The 15,259-nt window shown below is 41.5% G+C and overlaps 1 protein-coding gene across 15 annotated transcripts in view; it reads left to right on the top strand.

Moving 5' to 3' along the window:
* Window positions 1-15,259, top strand: part of PTPRF (protein tyrosine phosphatase receptor type F) — a 375,435-nt gene that overhangs the window by 83,208 nt on the left and 276,968 nt on the right. For all 15 annotated transcript variants that reach the window (XM_077785383.1, XM_021528150.2, XM_021528106.2 and 12 more), the window contains exon 2: window positions 6,051-6,131. The gene's annotated coding sequence lies outside the window, so the exon portion shown is untranslated. The remainder of the gene's footprint in view (window positions 1-6,050; window positions 6,132-15,259) is intronic.

Raw genomic sequence — 15,259 nt, 5'->3', positions numbered from 1 at the left:
GAACAAATAATTGTTTCCTGTCACACTGCATTAGTAACTGGGAAGAAAGTGTTTCCTAATTTGTATTTGTGCAGAACTAAATATAGCTTTAGTGAAGCTTAACTTCAGCTCCAGCCACTCAAGTCCCTAAGAAATTGAGTACTGTGTTTGTCAGTCACTGGAAAAATTACTCTCTGTGTGTGTGCTCCTTGCCCTCCAACTTTCCAGTTTTATAATCTTAGAGACTTGAATGTGAGGCTGTGCAAACTCTCAGAAAATCCTGATAGTCCTGGGTTATTGCTGTCTGCAGGAACTATGGCAGAAATTTTTTTTCTATTAGGAGTTTGAGGATATCAAGCCCTGACTGCATTCCCCATTCCCTACTTAGCAAGGAGAAGGTTAATTTGTTCTGCAGTTATGCTTTCCAGCAAAAACTCATCTGAATTTTCATCGAAAATCTGAATTTTATTAGCTCTTCTACTGTAGTTGTTCTGTAGAGCTGATAGTCTGATGCACAAGATCTTAAAAAAAATGTTTAAGAAGTATTCAGATTGGGATGTACCAGTGAAATCATGCTGGTAAGAAAAATCCATGTTACAGGAAGGTATATTGAATAGATTGTGTCTCCTTGCTGGGAAACGTACAAGCTTGTGTCTGCACCTTGGTATTGAGTCTGGCAGCTGTGGGATAACAACTTTCATGCTACATTTGCACTGAAAAGGCAGCACTGCTTCGTGAGGTACTGGAAATGCCAAATGCTGCATTTTAGAGCTTGAGTCTTTCAGCTGGAATCTGTGAGGAGAATGCTTCAGGTTCATCTCTTCCAGTGAGGCTGAGTGTGAGTACCAGGCTCAAAATAGTTCTTTTTTTATTAATTTGAATTCATCAAGATAAGCTCATCTTCCCTGGCTGTCTCTGCTGGACACTGAGGAGGAGTGTTTTTGAAAGGTCTGAGGGATCTTCCATCCAGAGCTTGTAGAAAACAAGACAGTACTTCATCATTCATCTGTGTCACTTCAACCTTAAGTGCACCACTAACTTGTGCACTTTATCCGTGCTCTGCCCAGTTCCATCAGCACTCTGCCCAACTGTCTCATGTTATTGGTGATGCACATAATTAGGAGCATGTTGTTGCTGGTGGGGAGGAAGAGGAATCCTATATTGGCTGGCTGTCTGCACCTGTATCTCTTAGTACAGAAAGATCCTTTGAAGAAGTGATGTAAAGAAATCCAAAGAAAGTTGCCAAGGTTTGTAACAGTTTTCTCCTGGCAGTCTGCGGTTTATTTATACTGTAGGATGTGACAGGCAATTCCTGGTGCCTCAGCTCTGTCTGAAGTGTGAGTGATCGCTGGAAACGTGAGTGATTGCAATAGCAGCTTTCTTCCCTCCACTGGGGAGAAGTTTTGAGATTGAGCTCTCCCCTCACTGATATCTTTGAAGTTTGGATCTTTAAAATCATTCTCCAGCCAAAGACCTACTAGTGCAGTTGTCATCCTTCCTGTCTTAAGGAGGACTGGACCAGCCTCCCTTCAGAGGCCATTAAAACTGCTCGTTTCATCTGCTGGAGAGGTCAGCAGAGAAAGACATAAGTAAGTAATTATTCCCTTCCTCTCCTCCCAGTAGCTGAGAGAGCTCTGGAAGTGAAACATCATTAAATCTCTGAGCAGTGTGGACAGTCTGCAAGCCAGCCATGGAGCCCATGTCACATGGCAGAGGCAGGGCTCAGTAACAGGTGGTATTTAGAAATTAATTAGTATTTGTGAATAACAATGTGCCGTTAGTAAGAAAACAATTCTGTCTGCTTGTGAATATTTATGATGGCGACTTTCAACACTGCTTCGATCATGTAATGCTTTTCCAGCTGCTGCACCTCCTCTTGTGTCACAACATTTCTCACCAGAGTGAAAATACTCTCTGCTGTGTGGATCCATCCCACAGGGCAGCAGCTGGCTGAGCAGTGCTGTGGAGTACACTCTTAAAAGAGTATTCTCACCAGTTCAGTGGTAGTGGGACACTATATCCCAAACACTTGAAGTATTCTTTGCTGGTGGAGTAAACCATACAAATTACCTTGAGAATTCATCCCATTAAGAGCCAAACCATGCACAGAGGTAGTGCTGTGTTTGAAGAGAAAGCAGGTGTTAAAGGTTGTTCTACTTCTTAATGTTGTGTGTGAGTGCTTTACAGTAGATCAGACTTGCCTAATATAATCTTCGTAATGCTTTCATTTAAAAAGCTCCCTGTGGTTTGTATTTGTTGAACTGAAAAAGCAGAATCTACTTTGTAGCTTGGTGAGGTGGGATGTTCTATTGAACATGTGTTCAGACTGTCATTTGGGAAAGATAATAGGTTTTTAACCTCTGTCACTGTTAGACTGAGGTATTTATGGATCTCTGTTGAAGCTGTGCCTAGGCAGGTAACCTTGTGATGCAGGTTTTTCACAATTTGCCATTTTCTTGTGATAAGTTGTGGCTTTTCTTGGCCCCTTGTGGTGCCTCTTGCAGCATCAGGCAGCATGGGAGCTCACCAAGAGATGAGGAATTCCTTGCTGTTGTCGATGCTGCATAGAAAGCTCATTGTTGCTGATGCTGTCTGTTCAGTAAACACTGTCTCATAGATTGAAAACTCTGCCTTGAAGAGTTCATGAAAATATTCCTAGCTTGACCCATGGAAACTGGCAAAACCCATGGAAGTAGTGCTCATGTTTTCAGCAGCAGAGGTGTCCAGGTGCAGCTGGAGGTGCTGGGCTCTTGTTCAGGGTGCTGCCGGGGGCGTGCAGCATGGCACTTACTCTTGGCAGCCTCCTGACTGCTCCTGACAGCCTTGAGTTTAACTTGTGGGAGGGGGGAAGCTGTGTGTACTTCAGTGTGCTAAAATCCTGTTGGTGTGGTCTCTCTTTTGTCACTCAAGGCCTCCAGCAGCCCAAATTAGCAGATGGAGACTGCAGTGTGCTGCAGGGAGGAGGTTCTCTCCAGTGAACTGCCATCACCACTTTGGTCACTGCTGATTAATTTTTTTTTGTTCATGTTTAATCCTCAGCAGCAAGTACCTAATGTTTATATGCCCTTTCCGTGTGTAAGCAGAACATCTCCTTTATAAAGTCAGTTAAGACATCCAAAACTGAATCAGTGTAAAATTTTAAATATATCTGTCAGACGAACAGATGCAAAGAAATTCAGAGCAGAAGTGATCACTTCAGCATGCACAGGTCCTCATGTGGCAGGGACTTCCAGGAATCCTCAATTGCTTATTAAACTGTGCTTAATATGACAGAATATTTTCTAACCTCATCTTAAAATTCTGTGTTCCATCTTGATATTTTCAATGTAGAAGAGATAGTTTGGGTTTGGGGATTTTTGTTTGGTTTTTTTTTTTGTGTGGGGTTTTTTGTTTGTTTGTTTTGGTTTTTTTTAGTGACATGTTTCCACTTCCCTTTCTAGCAATAGTGTCACTGTGGTGTAGCTGAGAATAGTTGACGTGAGCTGGCCCTGTTACACACATGCAAAAAGCTACTTAAGCTTTTGGGAGAAAGAAGTTTCTACTGAAATACATTAATGTCTACCATGAATGACTGCAACTGTGTATTAGAACTATAGCAAATTCTATAGGGCTTCTAAGGAGTACATTTAAAAGAATGCATAAAAAGCAGTATAACAATTAGCAGCAGAGACTGATGTATTTAAATGAAGTCATTAATTTAAAGTGTTGGCTTACAGAACTTTCAAGCATTTTTAGGCATTTAATAAAGGGTTGCTTTTTAAGTAGCTTAAGTATCCTTCTCTGTATGCAACATGTCCTGGGAATTAACAAACCACTTACTGCTGCATGGATTCCACTCAGATGCAACTGCCATTCCTGCAGCAAAGACTGATAAAGAGAGTGGAAAGAGCCAGTACTGAAATGGTTGTCCTATTAGTTTGGGGGAAGGGAGAAAACAAATCTGTATAATCTCCCTTCTGTTTATTTAGTATGCTGATCTGTGCCATGGGCACCAAGGTGGATGTGTGCATGCCTAAAAGAGGGCTTTCTTCAAATTTCAGGGAGCCTGGCAGGAGGTGCCAGGGTGCTTGTCTGAAATTCTCTCCTGAGGGATGGAGACCAACAGTGTCAGACAGCTGAAGGTGGAAGCTGTTGATCTGATACTGAGGGAGAGATTCTGGGGTATGAAATGGGGACCCTGTGTGAAAGGAGGAAAAACTCATGATGCGTTCTGGATAAAAGAGCTTGAAGGGATAGAAGAAAGAAGGACAGTGTGGTCAAAGTTACAGAAAACATACTGAGGAGTATTGTGCATAGATATTGGCAGGGTAAGACCTCCGGGTTTAGAATAGGAGCACGCTCAGAATAATTACAGTGAAGGCTGCCAGTGTGTGCCAGAAGTAAATATAGTAGTGTAAGCACTGCTACAGAGTCATTGAAGTCAATGCTGCATAACATAAATTGCATAATATATTTATTTGTGAAGGTTATTAGAGCACAGTTTTAAATGGATCTGAGTCCTTGGTAAGGTGAGTGTATTTTGGTTCCCTGGGCTGAGGTTTCCAATATATCCCAGTCTGATCTATGGGCAAACTGCCATCAAGAGGGGGAAGGTTGCTGTTCCCCTCCTACCAGCTCCAGTGCTTGTCCCAGCATCTCCTGATCTGATTCCATACAAAGTGCCAGGAGGAAAAGAACTGCCCTCTCCCCACAGAAATGGAAAAAAACTGGGGGGATTTTTGTTGTCCTGGTCAGCTGAGTTGTTGAGGGGATGAGAGGATCTCCAAGGTGTTGTGTGTCTGAGGGGTAGGTGGAGGTATCTCTGAGCACACTGGATACAGGGCAGGCAGGCTGTTCAAGCCTCATGTCCCACTTCAGAACTGGAGCAAACCATCTCCCACCAAGAGTGCATGATGCAGCAACCATCAGGCACCCACAATTCAGGGCTCTGTCACACTCTCCATAAGAGGGCTGAAACTGTTTACAAAATGCGTACTTTGTAAATGATAAAGACTAAATAATGTATTCTGTGCATTTGCATAATTTTGAATCACTTATCCTTTTGAGGGCTGTAGTCATTCGGCTCATGTTAAAGTACGCTTAGCAGTGGAGTTGAGCTCAAGCCATCAGCTGTGGGTTGAGTTGACACTGAAGATAAGGAGGTATGTTTTAGGGAGACCATGCAGGATCCCTGTGATGTCCCTGGCATCACAGAGCAGTGCCCTGAGGGCTCAGAGGTGAGACAGGTAGGAAGCACGGTCAGTGCTGTGAAAGGTCAGGGTGTCTTTCAGAAAGAGCTCGAGACCCAGAGTGGCACATACCTCCATGGTGATGGCATGCTGGGTCCTAACCTTAGGAGGCATTAGGAGAGAAGCTTCTGCTCTGCACTCATTGGGATGGAGAGGGTTACCAGCTGAAAATACTGGAGAAACACATGTTTAGGCAGTTGCAAGGTGACAGTGGGCCACAAGGATGAGTTTGGGCAGAAGATGCTGATGTGGGGTGATAAGAACTTGCTTGATTTGGGTGGGCAAATGAACCCTGACAGGGAGGTGGTGTAATTCATTTTTTATTGTCAGAGAAATAAACTTCAGGGATAGGAAAAAGCTGTTTAAGCTGCTGGATCAATGTTGGCATGAAAACAAATGGATAAAAGCTGTTCAGGAATAAGTGTTAGGCTGAAAGTTTTTTTACTACTGGAAGAGCTCAGCTCTACAGTTGGAATTGGATGTGGAGGCTGAGGGAGAGCACTGTCAGTATGTCGGGCTCTGTTGCTGTGATTTGGATTCTTGGATATGATACCTGTCATGGAGGGCAAAGCTAATCTCTGAACGTCTTTCCTGCTTGCATCTGGTGGTGGATTATCATAATTGTGTCATGTGCAAGGAGAATAGGGGAAATAGTCCCTTGCTGTCATGGTTTTAATAGTGCTGTATGGGAATATGTGCTGCACTGAACTGCTTCTTCCCCAGGGTGGAGAATTCATGTCATTAAGCTAAGTTTTAATCGTTGCTGTACCTTTAGTCTGTGAATATCTCTGCTGCTTTGGTCACTTGTGAAATTTATTCTTATTTTGTTTATTTTTCCCCTAGGTATTTTTATGGCCTCTGTCACAGTGGTGTCTCAGTGTCTTCCAGGCATTTATGGATTTATTCTGAGAACGTTCCTGTGAGGTAAGGAAATATTATCACTTGGTTTTACAGACTAGGAACTGAGGCAGAGGAAGACAAAGGTTGCAGGAGTCTTGTAGCATAGCCAGCAGTCAAGCACTGATTGCCAACAAGTTCATTATTGTCCTAATCCCATACCCAGCTACCTATCTCTGGCTTTTTTTCTTTCTTTCTCTTTTTACTTTGTTTTTTATTTTTTTCTTTTCCCTTCCCTTGTCTCAGTTTTAGTAATCTACAAGGAGCTGGGAGGACCTGTGGAAAATATGATTAGGGATACTGGTGTCCTTTTTTTAACATTGTTACTTATGAGTTGAGATTCCTTTCTAAAAATATCAGCAGATCTGTTTATGTTAAATGATTAGCATGTTTAGACTTCCACAGATAAGCTGCCATGCCTTTTTCAGTTAGTAACTCCTTTATCCTACCTGTCTAGGCTTGTGGCTGTCGAATTCTTACCCTGCGTAAGCTAATGCCATCCCAATCACCTAAAGCAATGCCAAGAATTTCATCATCCATGCAAAGATCTGATTCATGTCAAGACAGGTGTAAAGTTTCTCAAGCACACTTAAGTATAATTACTGTTTAACTTTATTTTTCAAAGATCTTTCCAAGCTGGCTGAAATGTGCAGCTTTGAGCTCCCAGATTCTCCCAGAAATTGGATTTCAGTGCCTGATTAGTGATGCTGATCTCTTTCCAAAGTATTGCAAACTTCCTGACACATATGTGCTCTGAATTACAATTTAGATCATAAAATCAAATATCATGAATAACATCTTGAAAAATGTCTTTTTCCCCTTTTAAGTAAGGAATTTTAAAGTTAGGTCTCCCTTGAGCCCTTTTTTGTCTTCAAGATGGTATTTAAATTGTGACTTTTACTACTTAAAGAATTTTCTTAGAGTTACAGCAATGCTACAAGTTAGAAATACACCGGCAGACTATGAGAAATATTTTTATTTATGTTAAAATCATCAAAATTATTAAAAATATAACATTGCAAAGAAATTTTTAATACCATCTTTCTAATTTTTCAATCTGTAAATTACACATACTAGATCACATTTATGCTCTTTATTAGTGTGTATTACATGTCCTTGTGTCCCCAAGAATAAGGCCCTAATGACTCATGAATTCAAAGTGTACTAAATAAAATTAAAGAGCTGGCCAGTGACCTTAACAGTCTATTAGGCTATATGTCACTCATCCCAGTATTCATTGAGTGTGGAAGAGTAGCAAAAGTTCATTAGCTAAGATGCTGATGCTTGAAACAGGCAAGATTTCTCTAGCATCAGAACTGGTATTGCTGCTTAAATGGAGATAGAAGCACAAATGGTAGATATGTCTGTGTATGTGTGTTGAAAGTACTCCTGATGTGGTCCTGGGGCAAGGGAGAAAGCTGCTCCAGGGCCTTTGGGCTCCGAGCCTTGTGGAGGAGATCCTGCCAGCACCTGGTGCTGGGCTGGGCAGGGGCAGGTGCAGCTGGAGATGGTGCTCAGGGTTTGGGATGTGCTGCTTGAGAGGTTCTGCAGAGACAATGCAAAGGGAGGGCTGCTTTCTGAAACCTTGTGTTTCACAGCAGCAGGGCAGGGAAGGATGTGTTGCTGTGGTGTATGGCATGCTTGGTTTTCCTCAGAGGTGAGCCCAGGCTGGCATGATTGCATTTAGGTGCAGGCAGGAGGGTGAGCAGGAAGGCTCTGGGCTGCTGTGCCCTCTGAAGAACAGAGTTTGAACACTGGATCCCCTTCTCCCTTAGCTCAGGAGAAGGGACACGAACAGGGACTGAGTATGCAGAGGTGCAGACAGGTCAGAGCCCCTGTTGCCCACCAGCTTCCTTGCAGGCTCACCTGCCCCATAGAGCTGTCAGCATGATGCCAGGCTGGCAGTGGGCAGCAGGGCCGAGTATCTCCCAGCAATGGGCAGGCTTGGTGACCTGCAAACCTGGACAGTATCTGAATTATGGTAGCATCTGTAACTTAAGTTCACATTTCTTAACTAATCATCTGCATTTTGTTTTGTATCGTGCTTGGAAGCATCCTAGAGCTTAGTTTGGAGATGGCCACCCCCCAGGGAGGGCACTATGTGGTGATAGAACTGAACCAGGAGAAGTGACATTACGCGGGAGCTGAGGCGGCAGCTTGGTCATGCAGCTCCTCAGCAAAACAGCTGTCCTTGAGGGCTTCTCAGTTTTATAGCACTTCTTTCCTGGTGTGTGCAGTTATGAATGCTTTCAGCTGACCCTGAGAAGGTCTTCTGTCATTCTTAAAGTAAACTCAGGTTTTAGGAAAGAAAAGATGACAGATTCAGTCAATAAAAAAATGTAGCTGGAAGTACAGTTTGAGTGGCGTGCAGTAATATCGTTTAAAGTAAATCAACTTTCTGGAACATAAATTGGGCAGCATCTCACTGTTCAAGGTCAGGGTTTATCTGTAGGGTTTTCTTTTAAAATAATTTCCTTAATAATGATTTGCGGGGAGGAGACTGAGAGCCTAGGAACAAAGTGGATGAATGGGAGAAAAAAAGAAAAGGAAGCCTTTTCAATCACATCAAGCTGAATCTAAAGCAACAAGGAATATTGTTACAGGAGAACCCCTGAAGATAAACTGTAACCTAGATTAGCAGAATACAGATTAAGTTTTCAGGAGTTTTGAGACAGCACTTTGTCCTGAAGCAGTCTTTTGTCATTCATTTAAACTAAAGTTATTGTATGATTGCATTTTCAGGGATATACAAAAATACCTATCCATTTGAATATTACAGTCATGAAGTTAAGAAATTTATTAAAGTGAATACTGCTTGAAAATATTAAAAGAAAAACAAAGTTTAGATTTTTCATTTGAACTGGCTATTGCTAGTGAAGTACTGTATATCTATGTGATCATGGTTTGGGGGATTTTTATGCAAGCAGCATTACCACTGGAAATGCAGTTGAAACTGAGACTTCTACATTATTATTTTTTTTCATTCTGACTTTAAAGTGTAAAAATGTTGTCATTAGGTTACATTGTCCTCTCATAGTACTTTGAACATTTTTATTCTTTAGTTTATTTACACTTTAGAAAATGTGTTATGAAAATGTGATACCATATTCTAATTGAAGGGTTGTTTTCTGCAATAGAGGTTACATATTTTTACAAAACGTTGGCACAAAACTTACGTGATTCAAAGTGATTTGTGTGTTAATGCCATATTGGCTGGAACATATTATAATTGATGCAAAACAGTGAGTTACCCCTTATTTTTCATTGTAATCCAGTGAACAGTGTTTTCTGGCTGTACTTAAATGACAGGCTCAAAAGGTCATTGGAAGAATTTGTTGGCATAGTTCAGCCTTATTTATATGTGACTGTATTTTTTTTTTTGACTTAACAGTCTTTGCAAGTCACTTTATCTCACAAATAAGTAGATTGCTTTAATATATTGGAACCCAAAGGGCACAACTATTGGCCATTTACCTGGCTTCACATGATGAGTGTTGGAGAATGCATGTGGAGATAGAAGAGTGGGGTTTAAAGCTCCAAATTTGCACTTGTAAAATTCCCATCTGCTTTGAAGGTGTTTGCTTTAGCTGTCTACAGGGATACATATTTTCAGAAGTTTATTTATGAAAAAGAGGCTCTGGAGATGCTGGAGATGTTACAAGATTTAACCATATTTGCAAAATTGAATATGAGCTTTAGCCCTCTGGTCTTTTTAATTTCCTTTTTGTATTTTACGATGAGTATATTGGTAGGTAGCTTTTGTGTTGTCACTTCACCTGTTTAATTTAAATCTAGGTATCTGAGGGTTGTGCAATAAAGGTAGAATCTCCATAACTGGCAACATAACCTTGTCTTGCAGAGTCAGCACTTGCTCATGCTCTGGCGCAACGGCTTTGAATAGCTGCCACCCTATGTGTGTGTTTCCTAAACTCAAGACAAGAGCTGAACTCATTAAAAACACATGCTATATAAGTTAATGTGCATAAGGAGTTTTGGTGCTGAGATCTCCTTTGAGGCTACATTTAACTCTAATTAACTTGGTTTCGTTCTGTCTACTATCAGCAGAGGCTTGGCTGAAACCCGCCAGTATTGGTTAAACTGTGGGTTTGAAGTAGAGCCCAGCGGGGTGATGGATTAAAAAGCACGGAGTTGTGACTGTGCTGGGGCTCCCGGTGCCTGTGCCAGCTCCTGGGGCTGTGCTGGGCACGAGCACCAGCTGTGCCATTCCTGGGGCACAGCGCACAGCAAGCGGATATGCATCCCATCCTACTCTGGGGCAAAACTTGGGATTTCTAAAGAGGCCTGAAATAATGAGGTTTGCTGAGCTGTGACTCAACAATTGCATGACACCAAACTCCTCTGACTAAAACAGAGTCTGAATTTTTCAACTAGTGGAATAAGGAACAGCAGCTGAGACTACCAGTATTTTGCTGTTCTGGCTGTTCTCTCTATTCATACCTTGTTTTTATACATCATTAACTCAAGGATGAGATCCAGGGATTTTCCTAATTACGATCTGTTTTTCAGGGGAGGCAGGCAGCAAGACAGGGATTACTGATGGTGGCATTTGCAGTAGGGACAAGTACCAGCAATATATGGATTGGAAATATGGGGTGGGTTCTCTCTCCTGACAGCATTGGAAATCAAGCTTTATATTATGTCCAGTAAAGTAGGTTTCACTGAAAGCTGATTATAGTATTTTGTGAGAGAATGTTTTCAGTATATCACTCTGGAAGAAAATACTCACAGATTCATATTCAAGGGTAGGCTGCTGTATTTTGTGTAACTAGAAGAATGCATGGATATGTTGCATTTTCATCACAGCTAGCAAAAGAAAATGATTTTCTCCCTTCTTTTGACTAGTACTAGGGTTTTAGTTTTGTAAAAGGATTTTCTGTAGAAGTACCAGGTAAAATGGATTCTGGATTTAAAGACCAAGTGGAATGGGATCCTCTGCCCAGCAGTTTTTGAGTGTTCGTAATTTCTTGACAATTGGACCTTGTAAAATATTTCAAGATGGGTACACTAGAAATTGAGGCATTCAAATCACTAACTGCTTTTAAAAGTGACAGCCAGAATCTCCATGAACATTGCATCTTCTGCCTAGGGGATCACAGAACAGAGCCTTGATGTGTGTTTGAGGTTGGAAGTGAAGCTGTTTAAGGAGTTACTGTGCTTCAGCTGAAATGTGGTAACAGCACACAACCATGTCTAGTTCATTTTGCTGAGAAACAAAATAGAAATCACAGAGGATGATCTAAGGCTGTCTGTTTTGCTTTGCATAGAAGCAGACTAGCAGTGATCCTGTAGTGTCTTGCCACGTCTCAGCCATGAGGATGGTAATTTCCAGCTGATAAAAGGTAAATTATGGCTAGAACAGGTGGATAGATGTATTAAAATTGTATGTGCTTCAAGATACCTGTCTCTGTTCATGGAGGAGTGGGACTTGCTGTGCTGGTTTGGACCAGTGGTCAGTCTAATTCAGTATACTACCCCTGGCAATGATCAGGGTTGGTTAACTTAGGCAATCAACAGGAAATTGTGCATTTGATTATCAAATGTTTCATCTACTGCGGAAATGTTGGATTGTTTTTCTTCCTTTTGATTTAAAAAAAAAAACTAGGCTGATTTAGTAATTGATAGAGTCCCTTCTAAAATGCAGTTAAAATTTCTTGTTAAATCTTCCTGCACAGACAATGAATTTATTGACATTTCGTAGTGTTTTCCCTTCAGACACCTCAGCTTGAGGATTGCTCTAAACCATTTGTGGTCCTCAGTCTAGCTCAGACCAATCTTCCTAAATGTTCTTCTGTACCTCCAAAAGGCCACAGTCATAGTGTAGGAATAGTGTGGAGTTGTTTGTTTTTTTTTTTTTGCTAATGTTATAGCTGAAAGATAAAATATTAAATTGATACCATGTAGTTATTGTATTGCTTGAGTGTGTCTTCACATTAAATTAATTTAAACAAGGTGATAGGAGTAAAGTGCAGACTAGAAAAAGGCTAGATCAGAAAAAGAAGATAAGATAGGTATATTCGAATAGGCAGAGCCTGATGAAATTTGCCCTAGGGTACATCAGCAACTAGCCAAGCAACCTTTGAACCATTTACAATTATCTTTTAGAAATTGGGAAGGCTAGGAGAGGTCCTGAAGGACTGAAAAGGGCAATGGTATTACCTCAGTTTGAAAAAGGGAGGTCCAGGGAATTACAGACTAGTTAGTCTAACTGCAGTGCTTGGAGAATTGGAACAAAAATTTTAATCAGTTTCTAGAAATCTGGAGGATAAGAAAATAAGGACTCTGGGATAGCAGTACCTGTGGTGTTACCATCACTTCAATAGTTTCTGATAAAACCTCATGACATTTCTCTGGAATAAGGAAATATATGTATTTAATAATATGATAAACAAATAATTGTTTAAGGACCATGTTTGAAGTGTAGTTAGCCATAATTTACTGTGAAAATCAGGGTAAGAAGGGATATGGCATGAGGCATGTGAATACACCCATGTTTGTCTTGGGCTGAGCTTTATTTGCTGTTCTCTTTACTGGTGTGGATGAGGGAATACTAACTAAATCTGCAAGTAAGTCCAGACTGAGAGGTGCTCAAGCACGGCAAAGCATAGTTCAGAGTTAAATGGCTATGGTAGATTGAAAAGGCATGTGGAAATCTGCAGCTTACAACTTAATGAGTTGAAATGAGGAAATACAAAGTGGTGAGGACGTGGCAGGGCTGCACGGCACAGGAAGACTGCTTTGGGACAGGCACTGGATCATCACTTGTGCACAAGCTGACAGCTGCAGAAAGGACAGAAGCTGTGGATGGAGTGGATGCCCAGGACTGTAGTTAAAGGTAATGGTGCTGCTGAGGCCCCAGATCTGGTGCTGTGTTCAGCTGCAAGGATGGTGCATCAGGGAATGTGGGCTGGCTTTGGCTGAGGACTGGGATGACAAGTGGGTATTGTTGGCTCTGGGTCTGACCAGCCTGTGGGTGAGGAGACCAAGTGGTCAGTTGCTATCTCAGCCAAGAGATGGACAAGAGGTGGTCCTAGTTGATGGGAAAAGTTGAATCCCACTAGTGGTCACAAGGATGAGGAAAGCAAGTCAAGCAAGGTGCCAAAACCAGATGAATTAGGCAGAAGACTGTGTGGCTGTGGGCTGGAGAAGGGGATGTATGAGTGGGGTCCAGGGGAGCTGTGCTTCCCAAGCATGGGGGAGGGAGAGTCTGAGCCATTGTCACCCACCCCTGGGCAGGTGGATGGGGTGATGGCAGTATCCAGGGGGAGCATAGTGAAAGGAAAAGAGGGAGAGTGCACGGGGTGCAGCAAGGAAAGTTCCTATAGCTCAGCTTCAGCGTGAAAGGGCATTGAGCAAGAGTCCAGAGAGCTTGTAATGCTTCCATTTCAGAAGGTATTCAGAAATCAGCTGGGCAAGGCTCTGGACAGCATGGTCTGACTTCAGCGTTATTCCCGCTTTGAGTATGGATTTGGACATGCTGAGGTCCTTTCCCACCTGCTTTATTCAGAGTTTTAATGAACTATTTCCTTCTTCCTTATCTTTAGAGGTTGAAATATTTGAATGATATTTATCTCAGGTGAGTGCCAGTGCTTCTCAAGGTAACCAGTGTTTCAGAAGGGCCAGATACTACAGGGATTGCCTCCCTCAGTGTGTCTTAATAACATAAAAATGTTTGTTTTCTCAGTCATGTGTCAAGAGGAAACAGTGTAATCAAATGTTTAAATTTCTTCTGTGCTTCGGCATTTTTTTGTTAGAAGCACTAGTGTATTTTCTGGGACACAGGTGTTTAAATTCCTAGCCTTCAAGAAACGTTTGTGTCAAGCACGTGGATTGGATTGGGTGCTTGAAGGAAATTGTTGCTTTGTAATATAATAAACATGTACCTAATCAGAGAAGCTGATTATTTCCCATCACAATAAATAGAAAACATGATCAGTGACATCAGCATCTATTTTTTCTTAGTGTTTTGCAAAAGTAATAGCTGTGAGCTTGTAATAGTGATATGTAATCTCTAACATGCAGTGGTTAAATATTATTATACATTGTCTGTGTTTAAAGATCAAGAATGGTTTTTTAGGTAATGAAACGTTAACTATCAAGCTCCATTTTTGTAAGTTGACCTGTATTTTCTAAGGTGACCTGTAGAAAAGGGAATGTGTTGTTGTCAGAGTGGTCATCTGTTGCATGAACCTTAGCAAGAATTCCATGCAATTATTAGAATATTGAGAAATGGACTCTTAAGGTTTCTGTCAAGGTCTGATTTAATCAGTTAAGAACATAGCCAGGCTGCTTGGCAGGGATCAAATAAAGAATTCCCAAAGGCTCAGGGTCTGTCTAACTCATCTGTCCCATTTCCTTAATCATGTTGATGGGGTTTTTGGTTTTGTTTTGGTTTTGAAGCAGTGCTGTCAAGCTGACAAGGCCACTTTGTTCAGAGCTGTGGTGGTCCAGGGGTTGCTTTTTGTGATACTGTGAAAGTCTGTAGGGTCACGTAGTTACAGAGCTGCCCCATTTTCCCTGTTGGGACAGTTTCTCCTGGCACTCGCACAGTGGCACGGAGACTTCAGGCCATATGTGTAATCTCAGTTAATTGTGTTAGATATTTGTTCTCCTTGTTTAATGTTTGTCAAAGTCTTGTAAATGAAGTTGTTACAGTGTGAAATTTTATGGTGTCCGAGTTGGAAATGATCCTGCTTATCTTGTTGACTTCCTTCCAAGCTATTTCTTGTGGTGGTTCCGCTTTGTAGGCCAGCATGCAGGAGTGGTGAGCAGGTCTTTCTCCTGAGTTTTATTTGATAGTCATTAACTCCAGATGGCAAATATGATTTTATGCTCTTGTAAAAGGTGTTTTGTTCAAAAGGAGTTCTGTAACACATGCAGTGGTATTGAGGTTTTTGAAAATTTCAGTTTTATCTCTATTTCAAGACCACCGGTTATTAGTGTTGCCAGGGTGGAGACCCTGACTGATGAGGCACACAATGAAGAAGGGCTGATACAATGTACACTACAGATGGAATGACAAAAATGTCATATTTTTTTCCAGATAGCAGTGACTGATTGGCTGTAGACATTCCTGACACTGCCTGACAGAAAGGGTTATTTTATCTGAAAACAGTGCAGTTACAGATGAGAGACCT

Source organism: Lonchura striata, chromosome 9 (genome assembly GCF_046129695.1).
Source record: "Lonchura striata isolate bLonStr1 chromosome 9, bLonStr1.mat, whole genome shotgun sequence".
Classification (NCBI taxonomy): Eukaryota; Metazoa; Chordata; class Aves; order Passeriformes; family Estrildidae; genus Lonchura; species Lonchura striata.
The sequence above is the reverse complement of the archived record's forward strand: the minus strand, read 5'-3'. Positions and strand labels throughout refer to the sequence as shown.